This window comes from Balaenoptera physalus, assembly GCF_965194825.1.
Source record: "Balaenoptera physalus genome assembly, chromosome: 17".
Taxonomy (NCBI): domain Eukaryota; kingdom Metazoa; phylum Chordata; class Mammalia; order Artiodactyla; family Balaenopteridae; genus Balaenoptera; species Balaenoptera physalus.
This window is the reverse complement of record NC_138895.1, coordinates 8,632,957-8,648,401: the sequence shown is the minus strand read 5'-3', so window position 1 is coordinate 8,648,401 and position 15,445 is coordinate 8,632,957. Positions and strand designations below refer to the sequence as shown.

At 43.2% G+C, this 15,445-nt stretch overlaps 1 protein-coding gene and 1 long non-coding RNA gene across 2 annotated transcripts in view; both read right to left on the bottom strand.

Annotated features, from left to right (window-relative positions):
• Positions 1 to 15,445, bottom strand: part of LOC309646914 (uncharacterized protein) — a 172,964-nt gene that overhangs the window by 23,116 nt on the left and 134,403 nt on the right. The gene's annotated exons all lie outside the window — the stretch shown is intronic.
• LOC309646941 lies at positions 3,245 to 9,428 on the bottom strand. The gene is made up of 2 exons (XR_014255680.1): positions 7,774 to 9,428; positions 3,245 to 5,034 (listed from the first exon to the last, which is right to left on the bottom strand). It is a non-coding gene; the product is annotated as an uncharacterized lncRNA (long non-coding RNA).

Below are 15,445 nucleotides of genomic sequence, written 5' to 3'. Positions count from 1 at the left end.
CTACTGAGCCTGCGCATCTGGAGCCTGTGCTCCGCAACAAAAGAGGCCTCGATGGTGAGGGGCCCGCGCACCGCGATGAAGAGTGGCCCCCGCTTGCCACAACTAGAGAAAGCCCTTGCACAGAAACGAAGACCCAACACAGCTATAAATAAATAAGTAAAATTAAAAAAAAAAAAAAATTTAAAAAAAAAAAAAAAGAGTCATGTACCAAAATGTTCATTGTAGCTCTATTTACAATAGCCAGGACATGGAAGTAACCTAAGTGTCCATCATCGGATGAATGGATAAAGAAGATGTGGCACATATATACAATGGAATATTACTCAGCCATAAAAAGAAATGAAATGGAGGTATTTGTAATGAGGTGGATGGAGTTAGAGTCTGTCATACAGAGTGAAGTAAGTCAGAAAGAGAAAAACAAATACTGTATGCTAACACATATATATGGAATCTAAGGAAAAAAAAAAAAAGGTCATGAAGAACCTAGTGGCAAGACGGGAATAAAGACACAGACCTACTAGAGAATGGACTTGAGGATATGGGGAGGGGGAGGGGTGAGATGTGACAGGGTGAGAGACTGTCACGGACATATATACACTACCAAATGTAAAATAGATAGCTAGTGGGAAGCAGCCGCATAGCACAGGGAGATCAGCTCGGTGCTTTGTGACCACCTAGAGGGGTGGGATGGGGAGGGTGGGAGGGAGGGAGATGCAAGAGGGAAGAGATATGGGAACATATGTATATGTATAACTGATTCACTTTGTTATAAAGCAGAAACTAACACACCATTGTAAAGCAATTACACTCCAATAAAGATGTTAAAAAAAAAAAAAAAAACATTTTTAGCCACGCAGCTTGTGGAATCTTAGTTCCCTGACCCTGGCTTGACCCCGGGCCCTTGGCAGTGAGAGCGTGGAGTCTTAACCACTGGACTGCCAGTGAATTCCTAAAACCATTAAACCCCTGCCCCAGAATCACCATCAGGCCGACCCTCACACTCTGAAAGGCCCCTGGCACACACGGTCCACTGAGAAAACGGACGGTTAGTGCCCGCACTTGCTGCTCCCCACTGGGCGTTTGCTCGTGAGCAGAGTGGCACAAACGCTTTTTAAACTAGTGTTTCCTCTCCCTGGACCTCCCTATCTCTGTATCTATGTGCTGTGTGCAGTTGGATTTGCATACACTACATATGCTAATGACGTGTGGCTCCACTATGTACCCAGCTGCCCGCTGGACGCTCCTCCTGAACATTCCATAAACACCTCACGGGCACTGTGTCCAAAGCTAAGCTCCACTGAACTCATTATCTCTACTTCTTCTCCCCGCCCCACACACTCAACCACCTCAACCAGAAACAAGCAACTTCTAGACACCTTTCCCGGCTTGTTAGCACCACGATGCACCTGGTCACCCAGTTCAGACCTCGAGACATCATTCTCCCCTTCTCTCCCTCACATTCTGCAGCTGGCCCTGAGAGCCTGTGGTGTCCACCCTTGACTCCCAACAGCGCCCTTCAACTATCCCCCTGGCCAGTGCCTTCATCCCCGCGTTCATCCCTAGGACTCTCCATCACAAAGGCCTCCTAAACCTGGGCTGGCAAACTCCAGTCTTGCCCCTTCCAATGCTTCCAACATATTTTGCCGGAGTAACCTCCAAACGCCTCAGCAGAGTCACTCCGTGACTCCTGGACCCAGAGCCCTCCAAGATGTTGCTTCATTCATTGCCGGGTGAAAGGAGCCTGACATCAGGTTCCTTAGAATCACAGGAAAGTTCCCCGTGACCTGGCCCCTGCCTGACTGTCTACATCCTGCTGCCCCCCGCCGCCCTGATCACCAGTCACAAAGAACAACTTGCAACATCAAGAAACATGCTGTTCTGTGCTGTCACGCCTCTGCACGTGCCGTGTCTTCTTCCTGGACTTCGTGCCCCTTTGTCCACATGGCTGATCTCTACTCACTCAGCACTCACATCTGCTGGGGAGGTTTCCTTAGCGCTGCCTCCTGTGCAGAACTGATGTGATTCCTCTCCATTCCACCTCTGTATCTTTTTACATCTGTCTCTCTGGCATGTAATTAACTCCACTGAAATTGTTTGCTTTCCGGTCTGCCTTCCCCATAGGCTACTAGGTCTTCGAGGGCGATGTCTCTTGGTGTCTCCGGGACCAAGCACAGCACCTGGCCCTCAGTTGATGTCACATGCATAAAAGCTCTAACCTCCAGGCTGACACGAGACCGCCCCCCCCCACGGTGCAGTAGAAGGACGCTGGTTCTCGCAGGACTTGGATGTTGGCAGTTATCACTCTTCCAATTCAGAATCTCACTGATTTCCATAAAAAGAGCCACGCTGCTCAGGCCTTTCTGTACGGGAAGACTGTGCTGTGTGAGGCCCACCCCACAAAAGCTGCATCTCATGCTTGGCTAAATGGCAGCAGCAGGATCATGCAACCCCCCTGGTAGATGAAACCACATGCCCTGCGTCACGTTGCACTAATGACATGCTGCGTGCACCCTAAGCCACCCCCTTCAGCATCATGGGAGTCAGGCATTGAGTCCCAGCAGGGACACTGGAGGCCCCATCACAGGAGCGAACCCCGCCCCGCTCCCAGGGCATCGGAGGCGTCCAGCTGGCTGAGCAGCTGCTAGCCTGGGGGTAACAGCCCTGGATCAGCCCTGGGAGTCTCACTACTAAGTACGCCCACTGACAGGTCGATCCCGTGAGAAAAACTGACAAGTAGGCTGGGCTTTGCCGCACAGGAGGGCAGGTGCTACAAGCTGCAGTGTCTCTGATGGAAGGAAGGACACCGACAAGGGTTCTCTCTTCTCTTTTGTGAAAATTAGGGCAACTGCTTCTTGGGGGCAGGGATCCACCTGCGCCAAAAGCCAGCCCCGTCCCACCAGCCTCAGCCCCCCTCACACGACTGAGTCGCCCTCAGCCAGTGCATCTCCAGCTTCCAGAGCTTTCCGGGAACACCTTTCTGGGCCTGGCCAGAGTGAAGTGTCACTTTTCATCACCACCAGCAGCCGATCCCAGCCCAGCTCCCCAGATCCCTCCCAAAGGGCTCCCAGGCCAGAAGACTGGGCCAATATAGGGCTGGTTTCTCACATCGTGGTTTCACTTACTGCAAAGAAGGACACACGCAATCTCCCCACGAGTGAAAGAATCACAAGGTCATAAGGACGAGAGCACTTTAGAAGCTCTAGCCTGACCCCTGCCCAATGCGGGTGCCTACCGGGATTCAGCAGCAAGCACAGTTCTTTCTTTTTTTTTTTTTTTTAACATCTTTATTGGAGTATAATTGCTTTACAATGGTGGGTTAGTTTCTGCTTTATAACAAAGTGAATCAGCTATACATATACATATATCCCCATATCTCCTCCCTCTTGCATCTCCCTCCCACCCTCCCTATCCCACCCCTCTAGGTGGTCACAAAGCAGTGAACTGATCTCCCTGTGCTATGCGGCTGCTTCCCACTAGTTATCTATTTTACATTTGGTAGTGTATATATGCCCATGCCACTCTCTCACTTCGTCCCAGCTTACCCTTCCCCCTCCCCGTGTCCTCAAGTCCATTCTCTATTAGGTCTGCGTCTTTATTCCTGCCCTGCCCCTAGGTTCTTCAGAACCTTTTTTTTTTTTTTTTTAGATTCCATATATATGTGTTAGCATACAGTATTTGTTTTTCTCTTTCTCTTTCTGACTTACTTCACTCTGTATGACAGACTCTAGGTCCATCCACCTCACTACAAATAACTCAATTTCGTTTCTTTTTATGGCTGAATAATATTCCACTGTATATACATGCCACATCTTCTTTATCCATTCATCTGTTGATGGACACTTAGATTGCTTCCATGTCCTGGCTATTGTAAATAGACCTGCAATGACCATTGTGGTACATGACTCTTTTTGAATTATGGTTTCCTCAGGGTATATGCCCAGTAGTGGGATTGCTGGGTCGTATGGTAGTTCTATTTTTAGTTTTTTAAGGAACCTCCATACTCTTCTCCATAGTGGCTATATCAATTTACATTCCCACCAACAGTGCAAGAGGGTTCCCTTTTGTCCACACCCTCTCCAGCATTTATTGTTTGTAGATTTTTTGATGATGGCCATTCTGACCGGTGTGAGGTGATACCTCATTGTAGTTTTGATTTGCATTTCTCTAATGATTAGTGATGTTGAGCATCCTTTCATGTGTTTGTTGGCAATCTGTATATTTTCTTTGGAGAAATGTCTATTTAGGTCTTCTGCCCATTTTTGGATTGGGTTGTTTGTTTTTTTGATATTGAGTTGCATGAGCTGCTTGTAAATTTTGGAGATTAATCCTTTGTCAGTTGCTTCGTTTGCAAATATTTTCTCCCATTCTGAGGGTTGTCATTTTGTCTTGTTTATGGTTTCCTTTGCTGTGCAAAAGCTTTTAAGTTTCATTAGGTCCAATTTGTTTATTTTGGTTTTTATTTCCATGTCTCTAGGAGGTGGGTCAAAAAGGATCTTGCTGTGATTTATGTCATAGAGTGTTCTGCCTATGTTTTCCTCTAAGAATTTGATAGTGTCTGGCCTTACATTTAGGTCTTTAATCCATTTTGAGTTTATTTTTGTGTATGGTGGTAGGGAGTGTTCTAATTTCATTCTTTTACACGTAGCTGTCCAGTTTTCCCAGCACCACTTATTGAAGAGGCTGTCTTTTCTCCATTGTATATTCTTGCCTCCTTTATCAATCATAAGGTGACCATATGGGGCACAGTTCTTTCCGTGTGAGTGTCTGGATACAGAAGATCGTTTGGCATCCATGACCCCACCCAGTCACTGTGGCTACCAAAGTGCCCCTTCACATGCCCAAGTGGAGCTTCAGGGGAAGGGCCGCCTTCAGGAAGTCCCCTGGTGCTGAGGTTCACGCAGTTTTCAAAAACACCAGGTCACATTTACTCATACTTCTCCGGGCTGAGAACAAGTCTGGTCCACGCTGAGAAATCACTTCCTGGAGCTCCTGCCTCACCTTGGTTCTCTTCCCCATCATTCTCTTGATTCAGATCTTTATTGAAAAAGAAAAAGAGTCTGGATTTTAAAAAGCACTCACTTAAATCTTGCTCTGTGGGTAGTAAAAGAACCATCTGCGCAGGCCCGCAGGTAGGGTTGTTCTGGGCACTAAGAAAAAGCGCTTGGCTAACCCCTATCTCTTCTCTGCCGATAGTAAAGGCTTGGGGCTCACATTTCTGACATCCTAACCAAGAGCAACATTTCCTTCCTTCCTTGACTGTCCCCCCACCCCGGCCAAAGCCCCTTCTTCCCTATTCCCTTCCATAGCCACATTGTCATCTATCCAGTTGGAAAAGCTCAAACCCAATATATTTGCAGCCCAACATGGCTGCAAATTGGGTTTTTGTGGGGTTTTTTGGCTCATACAGTAAGCGTTTATTTTCTCAAACCCAAGCAATTCATACCATTTACTTCGCTTCTGCAGACTCCTCAGCTATGTTCACTATTTCTCAGCTGCATAACGACTGCCCTAAGCCATGCCCGCGTCACCTGACACCTGGACTATTGCAGCCGTCTCCTCCCGTCTTGAATCACTCTCCCTTCTGCTACCAGAGGGAACCTCCTAAAATGCAAACATACTCAGGTCAAAAAGCTCTGGTGTCAAATGGTATGTGCGCACTGTTGCTGTGATAATACCTCAGCGCAGAGACACAGATGGAAATTACCTCCCCAGAGAAAAACATTGGGCCATCGGAGGGGGACATAGAGTGGGGAGTAGTCATTGTGGGGACCCCTGCCTGGGGATTAGGCGCATGACCCTTGTGTAGAACAATCCCCAGGTATGCAGGTGGGCACACCCAGGGCTAACCTAGAAGTAGAAACGGGTTCAGAACATTCAGGCCTGAAACAAGCCCTGAGCCAGAACTCCTTCTAACCTTATGAATAGTGAAATTATTATGATTTGATGCATCTGGAATTTTGGAAACGTCTTAGGCCTCTGCCCTGGCATCAATTTTGCAGAGAAAGGAAGAGGCCCAGGGTGATCACCAAGCAGCCCATGGCAACTAGCTTCCAGGCTTCTGAGAGAATCCCAATGATCCTTCCATCAGCAGTGAAGTCAGGGAGCGGGGCCCTGCAGCCTGTACATTTCAAACACTTGCCCTGGAGCCTCTCAAAGCTCTTCAGAAAATGTTCTCTTCCTCTGCCTTCCTTCACCCCATCAGGCAGTTCTGTGAATATATGTAACTACCTTTTAACGAAATTATATGTACAAATAAAACAAAGAAAAACAAATGCTATACTAATTATAATTTAGAAACATATTTCCTCACCCGGGATGCCAAGTTATTATTCATTCTGTTGGCTTCTAATCTATTTGGCTTAAGAGTTTTTTTGATTGATGACAGATATGTGAACTAATGCATTATATATTCATCCATTCGCTCCGTAACTCTTTATTCACTATCCACAGAATGCTCGGCATGAATTGGGCCAACTGGATGTACACAAAGGCGCCATACTGTTCATGATATCTTATGGAATATACTGATCTACAGTGGAGCTTTGCAATATACATGTACTTTTAAACTCTTTAAACCAATTGTTCAATTAGGATCATTAAAAAAAAAACCATGTGTTTAGATTCAAACCAAAGAATATATTAACATTGTCTTAGAGAGGTGTGCTGCTTTGAAAATATGTCTGCAAATGGTTTGACATTCCTGCCATTGAGAGGTAGCAGTCTGTATGCCCTCCCTTTGAACCCGGCCCAAACTTAGTGACCGGCTGACCAACGAGTTTGGCAGTAATGGTGCTACAGGACTTCTGAGACTGTGCCATAAAAGCAAGGTGGTTTTTACCTGGTTCTCTGGAACATTCACATTGAAGCCCTAAGTCTCTGCTAGGAAGTTCTACCACGGAGAGGATGCCATTCTATGAGGAAGCCCAAGCTGGCCTGCGTAGAAAGACCCCACAGGAGGCCCCGACACTACATGGAGAGAGAGAGAGGTATATGCCTGCACAAGCCCCTCTCTCCAGTCTCCTACTGTTTCATCCCCAGCTACTGGCTGACGGGACCACTCAGTAGACCCAGAGGCAGGTCATCCTCGAGGAGGCTTCCTGAATCCCTGACCCTCAGAAACGGTGATTGATTATAAAATGATTACTGTTGATAGACACCATTAATCTTGGGACTGGCTTATTACCCAGCAACAGACAAGCGATACAGGAGGAAAGGGAAGGTTTTCAATATGCATTTCTACTGCTCTCATTAGGAATGGTCCAGAAAGTATTTCCTATTAACTTCAACAAGACAAACCACCTCTCTCTTCTTATATTTGACCAGTTATTTCTCTGAGTAGTCAATGTTTCATGTGCCCTTAAGTAACATTGGGCTTCTATATCCATACTTGACTCTAAAAAGATTATTCATAGATAGCGACTCCAACTTGCTCACATTTTAAAAGGAGACAGAGTTAAAGGAAAAAGCAGTAACCATAGGTTTAGCCAAAGTGTAAATGTCAGAATCCCTGCAGTGGCAGGACACAGAACCAGAAGCAGTTTTTCCTCCACTTAATAGCTGTGTCACAGGTGCTCAAATCAAAGTCCTCTAATTGCTACACAACTAAAATGGCCAAATTTCATTCATCCACAGGCAAAGCTTCCACTGTGCCTCTTCTTTTCTGAAACAGATAACGTGAAATTGTCTGGTCATCAGCAACCATGAGTTACTATCTATTTGCTCCATTTAGCTACAAACAATTCCATCTCTCTCTGTGGCTTGCCTGGGGCCTACCTTGCAACAAATGAATCAGCTGAGGGTTAGCATTCTAACAAAACTGGATGGGTTTCAGAATCAGGATCTTCTTGGTGTAGAAACAGGACTCACTGAACATTACCCTGGAAAAGGCTGAACAGTATCTAAGGCAACAGAAACAGAATCAGTCACTAATCAGTCAGGAATCCCCCAAACAACTTAGAAAAACTTATTATCTATTCCTCCGACAAACTGGGACAAGGTCAACTCTTGATGGTAAAGAAATGGGTCTTCTGGGAATTCCCTGGCAGTCCAGTGGTTAGGACTCCACGCTCTCCCTGCTGAGGATTCATGTTCAATCCCTGGGCAGGGAACTAAGCTCCCCCAAGCTGCGCGCTCAAAAGCAACAACAACAATGAAAAAAACGGGTCTCCTAAGTGGGTTGATATGAGAAGTAGCTATTCAGCAACATGCTTCTTAGGGGTTTGGGCTGGAGAGTGAGAAGGAAGGTACAGACGGCAAAAAGCCAAAGTGTATTCACGTGTCAGTGAAGCTATTGAAAGTCGAGGCTGACGGAAACACTGGGACAGGTTGAGAAGCCCCAGAGTGGAGACAAAAGAGCACAGATGGAGGCCACGCTTGGCGGCTGCCCTGGCACGAATCCTCTGCCTCTTTCTCCCCTGGATCCTGGATTTCATACCATGTTACATAACACACCAAATCACGGCTTCATATTGCAGGAGCCTGCGACCATCAAGAAGATAGAACAATTGTTAGAAAAAAAGAATCTAGAGGAAGGAACCCTACACATGGAGGAAAAGAGTCCAGAAAAAAACACAGATGATAAAGACAACCAAACATCCAATTCTGTGGCTAGTGCTGACTGTGAGGGCTTATGAAGGAATTTCTTGGAAAGCATCTAACAGATCAAAAAGAGTAAAATCTAACCCGCGTACCTGTGGAGTAATTCAGGCCTTACCCCTCAGTGCCTAAATGAGTTCCGAGAAGAAGTTAAATCACAATAATTCTTTCAGGACTGCATGTATCTGTGCACAAATCAGGTAACACTACTAAGAAATAGCTTTAGATCTAGGTGATCATATACAGCAAGAACTCAAAAAATCAGATATTTGATTATACTGATCCCAAAAAGCTTGTTTAAAAAAAATAATAAAATCAGTCAACTGAACACTCCACAGCAGCTGGTTAATGAGTTTTCAAAATAACTCTTTTTTTTCCCACTATTGTTGCTTCCTAGATCTTCTGTGTGTATTTAAAACCATCTCCCATTGGGATGGTCCTCTAATAGTGACAGTTGTGTTTATTACAAAGAATGGTTAACAGTATTTATTTCACATGGTTTGTAGAACAGACTGTATATGTCGAAAAAGAATGAGGGGAGGGGATTCTTGTTTTGACTTCGCAAGGATGCTGTTTGATATTGAATATCCAATTGGAATGCACAGTGAAAGAAAAGTATATAATCTTAAAGTATAGTTTATCTCAAAGATTAATCAATTTGGCTTAAAATACTCCGTGTGCTATCAAGTGTATATATAATATTCTATGAGCTCATTAGTCATAGTCCAGTTAAAAATTAATCAAAACTATAAAAAAATCATGGTATGTTTCCTCCACTTTATAGATACTTTTTTTATCCTAAAAGACATACATCTGAGGCTTAATTCTAAACTGAATCAATATTAAAAATAAATAAATAAATAAAAGACAACTCTTGTTGCTGAAGCTTTTGTCTGCAACCCTCGTTTTGGAGGTTCTTTTGGCAAGCTCCTCCCCCATCCTGTGGGCCTGTACAGGGGTGAAATCACCATGCTCATTTCAAGCCCCCCAGCAGGCCCACCTGGACCTGCCCGCAGGAGGGAAAGAGATCCCAGGCCAACACGCAACCATACCCCCAGGACCCAGTGATTGGTTCAGGATGTACATGTGACCTAAGTGGAGAGTCCTCTGTGCCACCTCTTGGCTTCAGAAGGAAAGACTACCCTTTCCGTCTAGGAATCGTGAATGGTAGGAATGTCAACTCAAGACTTGCCAGCAATTTAAAGAAAAGTATGAATCAGGAAGAGAGTAAACCTGACATACAAACAAAAAACAGAAATAAGCTGCTCTGAAAAATGAGAGGAAGAGAGAGAGAAAGTGATAACGGTGTTGTTTAAACCCTTGGATCCAGCCATGCAAAAGTGTGAAATTTTCCCTAGACCTCAATTAAATCAGTCAGGACTTCTGGTTCTTGCACTGCAAAAACCCCTGATTAATACAACTTAGGTGGTTATTTTAATATTTCTTTAATGCTGTCAGTTCCACTGGATACAAAAATTATATATTTTATGTACATCAGAATACACAAAATTTGGATGTACAAAATATTCCAATTTTGTAAAATAATAATGTAAGAAATAATTCTAGTTATGACAATAGCAAACAGTTTTGCCCACTTATTATGTGTACATGTATGTATAAAGAGAAAGAGAGAAGTGAGACCATGATACAGGGCCAGCTAGCCTGGCAGGACAGACCTCCACAAAGTTCATGGTGGGGCTCTGAGGAAGCCTCAAGACCTTAGTGATTTCCATTTCTTTGGGTACTTATCATTCATTTCCAAACCTTCCACAATAAACTATATTACATTTGGAATCGGACCAAAAAAGAAAAAAAATGTCCTTGAAAAAGACGCTACTCCATTTATCAAACCAGCAAGGCTATTTCTCATTAATTGTTGTTTTAATATTAATTAAGAACGTTTATGTAATGTTGAAAAATCAAACTAAAATATATTATCTGTCATAGTATTTCATTGCGTGTGTCTCCAAGCTGTGTCTTCCTATTAATCTCCCCGGGATATTTGCATATCGCTTTTTTAAATTCCCTCCCAGAAAACCTTCCTGCGTACTAAGTAGGACATTGTCCTGACCCTGGAAAAAAAGAACAATGGACTTCTTTAGATTAGAAAATCCCTTTGGACTGAATTTAAACAATAGTTGAAAGTTTGTTGCCTGTTTATTTTAACTCTCCCAAGAATGAGTCCATGTGCCTCTATCATGTGACCCAGTGTTCTTTTAATCTCGTGTTTTAAAGGAAGAAAAAAAAATCACTCATGTCTTTTTCAGTCAGTTTGAACTAAGTGAGAAAAGAAAGAAGATCTGGAAGAGACAAACCAAAATGAGGAACTGAATTTACATAATTGTTTTAGTTTTACTTTTAGTTTTGAGTAACCCCTTCTGGGTAAAACCTGACTCTCCTAGGCCGGCTGTGCTGTGGCATAACCTGTCCCCCATCAAGCCCTCACCCCCTCCCGGGACACTGTCGCACCTGTGGATGCAGCTGCCACCATGGGGGAGAGAGACCCACTCTGTGTTTGCAGCACCAAAGCCGAGAAAGGGGAAGACAGCGAGGGTTAGCGTTTAAAGGCAGACTCTGGGGTTCATTGCCTGGAGGAGAATCTTGAAGTTGTCATGCTGATTGCATGACCTTGGGCAAGTTGCTAATCTCTGTGGGCCTCCGTTTCCTCTTCAGTTTAGAGATAATAATAGTAACCAGCAAAGAGGTGTGCGGAGAGAGATGAAAAGTGCCTGCAACGCCCGGGCCCGGGACATGCGTGTAGTAAGTGCTACGTGATTGTTTGCTATTACTATTAGCCAAGGACTTTCCCAAACATTCACTCTCCTCTGTCTCTGATATCCCCTGCTCCTCTCGTCCCCAAGGAGAACCGATCACCCACCTCCCACCCTCACTTGGTGTAGGGACACTTCCAAGAGCTCAGGGCACGCATGACATGAACATGTGCATCTCTGCACCACAGCGTAACTCACGAGGTTAATAATAGTAAGACTGTATCTTATTTGTCCTTGTGTGTCTGACACCCAACATCTAGTGGCCATTCCCTGAATTTTAAAGGAATGAGTGGATGAATTCTAACATGAAGAACTGGAGGCTCAGCCGTCCTGAGCGGCTTCCTCGAGATCACACGCATCAGAGCGCCAGTCTGGTGCTTTCATTAAAGGGTCTGCAGGAACCACAGTGACACGCTGCAGTTTCGTGTCCTAGAAAACTAGACAAGCTTGACTAGAAAGGGGACAAGATAAAGGGGCTGTTAAAAATAGCGGATTTGGATCAAACATATGACAATAACATGCTCCCTTTATAAGAAATGAAGGCCTTGTCCAGACCCGCACACACCAGCTTTAAAACAAAGCGACTCACTCCAGTGCTGTCAAACACGTGATGACTGGGAATGATTCATCTCCTTCCAGAGATCAGTCACCAACCATGGAATCGCGTATGAAGTACTTGGCCTGTTTTTTTAAGACCTCCTAAATCTTGTCGTTCGGTTATGTATTCGTTGCTTTCATTCAAATCATTGTTTTAAAACTCACTCAGTGATGGTGAATTTTGGAGGGTTTTTCTTCTGCAAAGGTTTGAACCTGAAAGTATAACCACCGAGGAACACTGATCCTCTGAAACACATGGGTATTTTACTAAAATGACTTTTTAACAATTGATTGTCATCCATTTCTTTTTTTTTTTAAACACAGAAGTTTGTGCTTTGAAAGTGAGTCGTTTGAGCCTTGGTTGTACAAAAACAAAACATTTTTAAACCTCTCTTTAAGACTCAAATGAAAGTCAATTCTTTTTTTTTTTAATGTGTTTGGAGCTGAAGGAAAGGAGAAGCGGTCACCTCTTCCCCTGTTATTTCTGCTCCAGCTCCCTTTTTGCCTGGTTTGATGATCGGGCTGTTTCCAAGTGAATCCAGAGCTGCAGTATAAACAGGCCGCGTGAAGCCTGTTGGGGCGCCAGCGCCCGCCTGGCCGGGAGAGCTGTGGTCGCTCAGCCCCCAGGAGGCCCTGCCTTCATGGGGTTTAGTCCATGGACATGGGTGGACCCGGCATTTATAAAACTCCAAAAGAATGACCCAAATCAGCACGGCATACTCTTCCCCAATTTGGGGGAGCAAAGTTTTCTGTTAAACTAATAATGAAGAAAAGAATAAATATTTCTAGTTATTTTGAAACCATGGGAAATTTTTAAATATTTTAAAATATTTTTAAATATTAATTTTTTAATATTTAAAAATATTTTAAATATTATTTTTTAAATTTAAAAATATTTTAAATATTATTTTTTAATATTTAAAATATTTTTAAATATTAATTTTTTAATATTTAAAAATATTTTAAATATTATTTTTTAAATTTAAAAATATTTTAAATATTATTTTTTAATATTTAAAATATTTTAAATATTAATTTTTTAATATTTAAAAATATTTTAAATATTATTTTTTAATATTTAAAATATTTTTAAATATTAATTTTTTAATATTTAAAAATATTTAATATTAAAATTTTTTGTCCAAAACATTCCTGCTTAAAAATGGAAATTTGGGGGAACAATTTGAAATCTATTTATTACATGTGCTTTTTAGCTTTAACAGCACAAAAAGGCATTTGTTGTAACTTTTTTTGGTCATAAAAATTCACAATGATTTTTACTCTACATCAGAAAAGAAGGTGACTTAAAAATAATTATAATGTTGCGGATTGAATTTATTTCCCAAGGTTTTATCATATTCTATAAAAGGAGGTACAAACTATGAAAATTTTTAAAGCACTAGATATCTTTTTTTTTGACCAGTTTATGAAAAGCAGGCAAAAACCGAAGAAACCAGAAACATTAACACAGAAAGTGACATTTTCTAAGCTTAAAGCCATTACAGCATCAAGCATCCTTTTCCAGCAAAGGAGCCAGGAGCTGAAGCTGGTCCAAAGCATCTTTGGTCTTGGGAAGTGTGTCTCAGCCTCCTCTGGTGCTAACGTTTTAACCCTTTCACTGCCTTCTGAAAATTCAAAAGACCAACCTCACACTTTCACGTGATCTTTAATTTCTTGGTTTGCTGTTTTGGGGTTTTTCTTAATAGAGGCCAATGGTTTTTGCATGTTGGAAGAAATGGATCAATAGGATTCCATAAGAAGTATGGAGACCCAAAAGCCAGAGTTCGCAAAGCCTGGCCACTAGGTTGCCATAAAACTGTGTTTGGGGCTTCCCTGGTGGCGCAGTGGTTGAGAGTCTGCCTGCCAATGCAGCGGACACGGGTTCGAGCCCTGGTCCAGGAAGATCCCACGTGCCGCGGAGCAACTGGGCCCGTGAGCCACAATTACTGAGCCTGCACGTCTGGAGCCTGTGCTCCGCAACAAGAGAGGCCACGATAGTGAGAGGCCCGCGCACCGCGATGAAGAGTGGCCCCCGCTCGCCGCAACTGGAGAAAGCCCTCACACAGAAACGAAGACCCAACACAGCCATAAATAAATAAAATAAATTAAAAAAACAAACAAACAAAAAACTGTGTTTGACAGAACCCCTAACGAGCCATATTCCTGGCCTGAGAAACTGGAAAAACTCTGAATTTTGTAGCAATTGCAAGGATCCTGTATGTGGTGCTTAACCTGCTCTGCTATGCTGAGGAGGCAGTGATGGTGTCACTCCCTGCATCTTCCAAGAGGTTTGCAGTGGCAAGAGCTCTCAACAAGACGCTGCCCGTATTTTCAGCAGCGCTAGTTTTCTCCTTACTTTGCTGTGTCCTTATAACGGAAGCAGCTTTAGAGGAACCAAATCAGCTCATTTTACCTGGGTCATTTTTGTAAGTCAGGTCTACTAGCAACAGACGGAAACAGACACAGGAATTGCTGAAGAAAGTGGCTTTAGACTCTTCAGAAGGTTTTATAGTTAAAGGTTTTATAGTTAAACTCAGAAGAGATTTGCACCAAGTTCGCTGTTTTGTTTTGTTTTTTGACTTATGGAAACTTTAATGCCTCAATTCATCTGACTCTTTCACCTTCCCACTGTGTGGAGTCTTACTATTGTACGTCAGGGTCTTCATTTCACCGGCATGCTTTTCTTCTGGAAGACAACACTTCCATATGGATAGTTTGCATGTATTCATGCATCTTTTTTTTTTTTTTTTCCTCTAGACTCTTTCAAGAATTTCTATTTTGTGCTGCTTTAAGCAAGTATACACCCTAAAATGTACATCCAACTGCTCTAAAGCCTGCGTGTGAGTGGGCGTGTTTCCGTGCTAAGCGGCCCTGCTGTTTTTGCGGACGCTGTGCTTTGACAGCCATGGATGTACTTGAAATGCTCAGCCTCTCTCTGTGATTTCACAGGCTGCAGTATCTGTTCACTCAAGTTTTGATTCCTCTGCAGAAACCTGATGGACGGAGACATAATTTCAAAGTCTATCTGATAGTCTTATTTCCCAGAACGTGTCTGATCCATATGTAAGGGCCACGAGAAACATGTTTCAGTGATTCTTCCTGGAATATATTCTAACACACACACACAGTAAATCTAATAGTTGAAATAATACAAGCTGCCCTTTTTCTAACCCTTAATATGTGTCAGACGTTGTACTAAATGCTCTGCACACGGTATCTCATTTTGGTTCACAATAATGGTGAAAAATCACTATTATCAGTCCCATTTTCCTAATGGTTCAGAGTAATTTGTCCCAGGTCACACAGGGGTAAGCATCAGAACAGCATTTTGAGCCCAGGGCTGCATCCTCCAAAGCCTGTGCCCTGAACCCTGCTTTCATGTCTCCTCTACAAAGGGCTGCTTCCAAAAATGTCTGTGGAAAAACATTATACAATCATTTCAGTCATTTACAGAGTCTGGCTTGCACACACCTTCAGTGGCT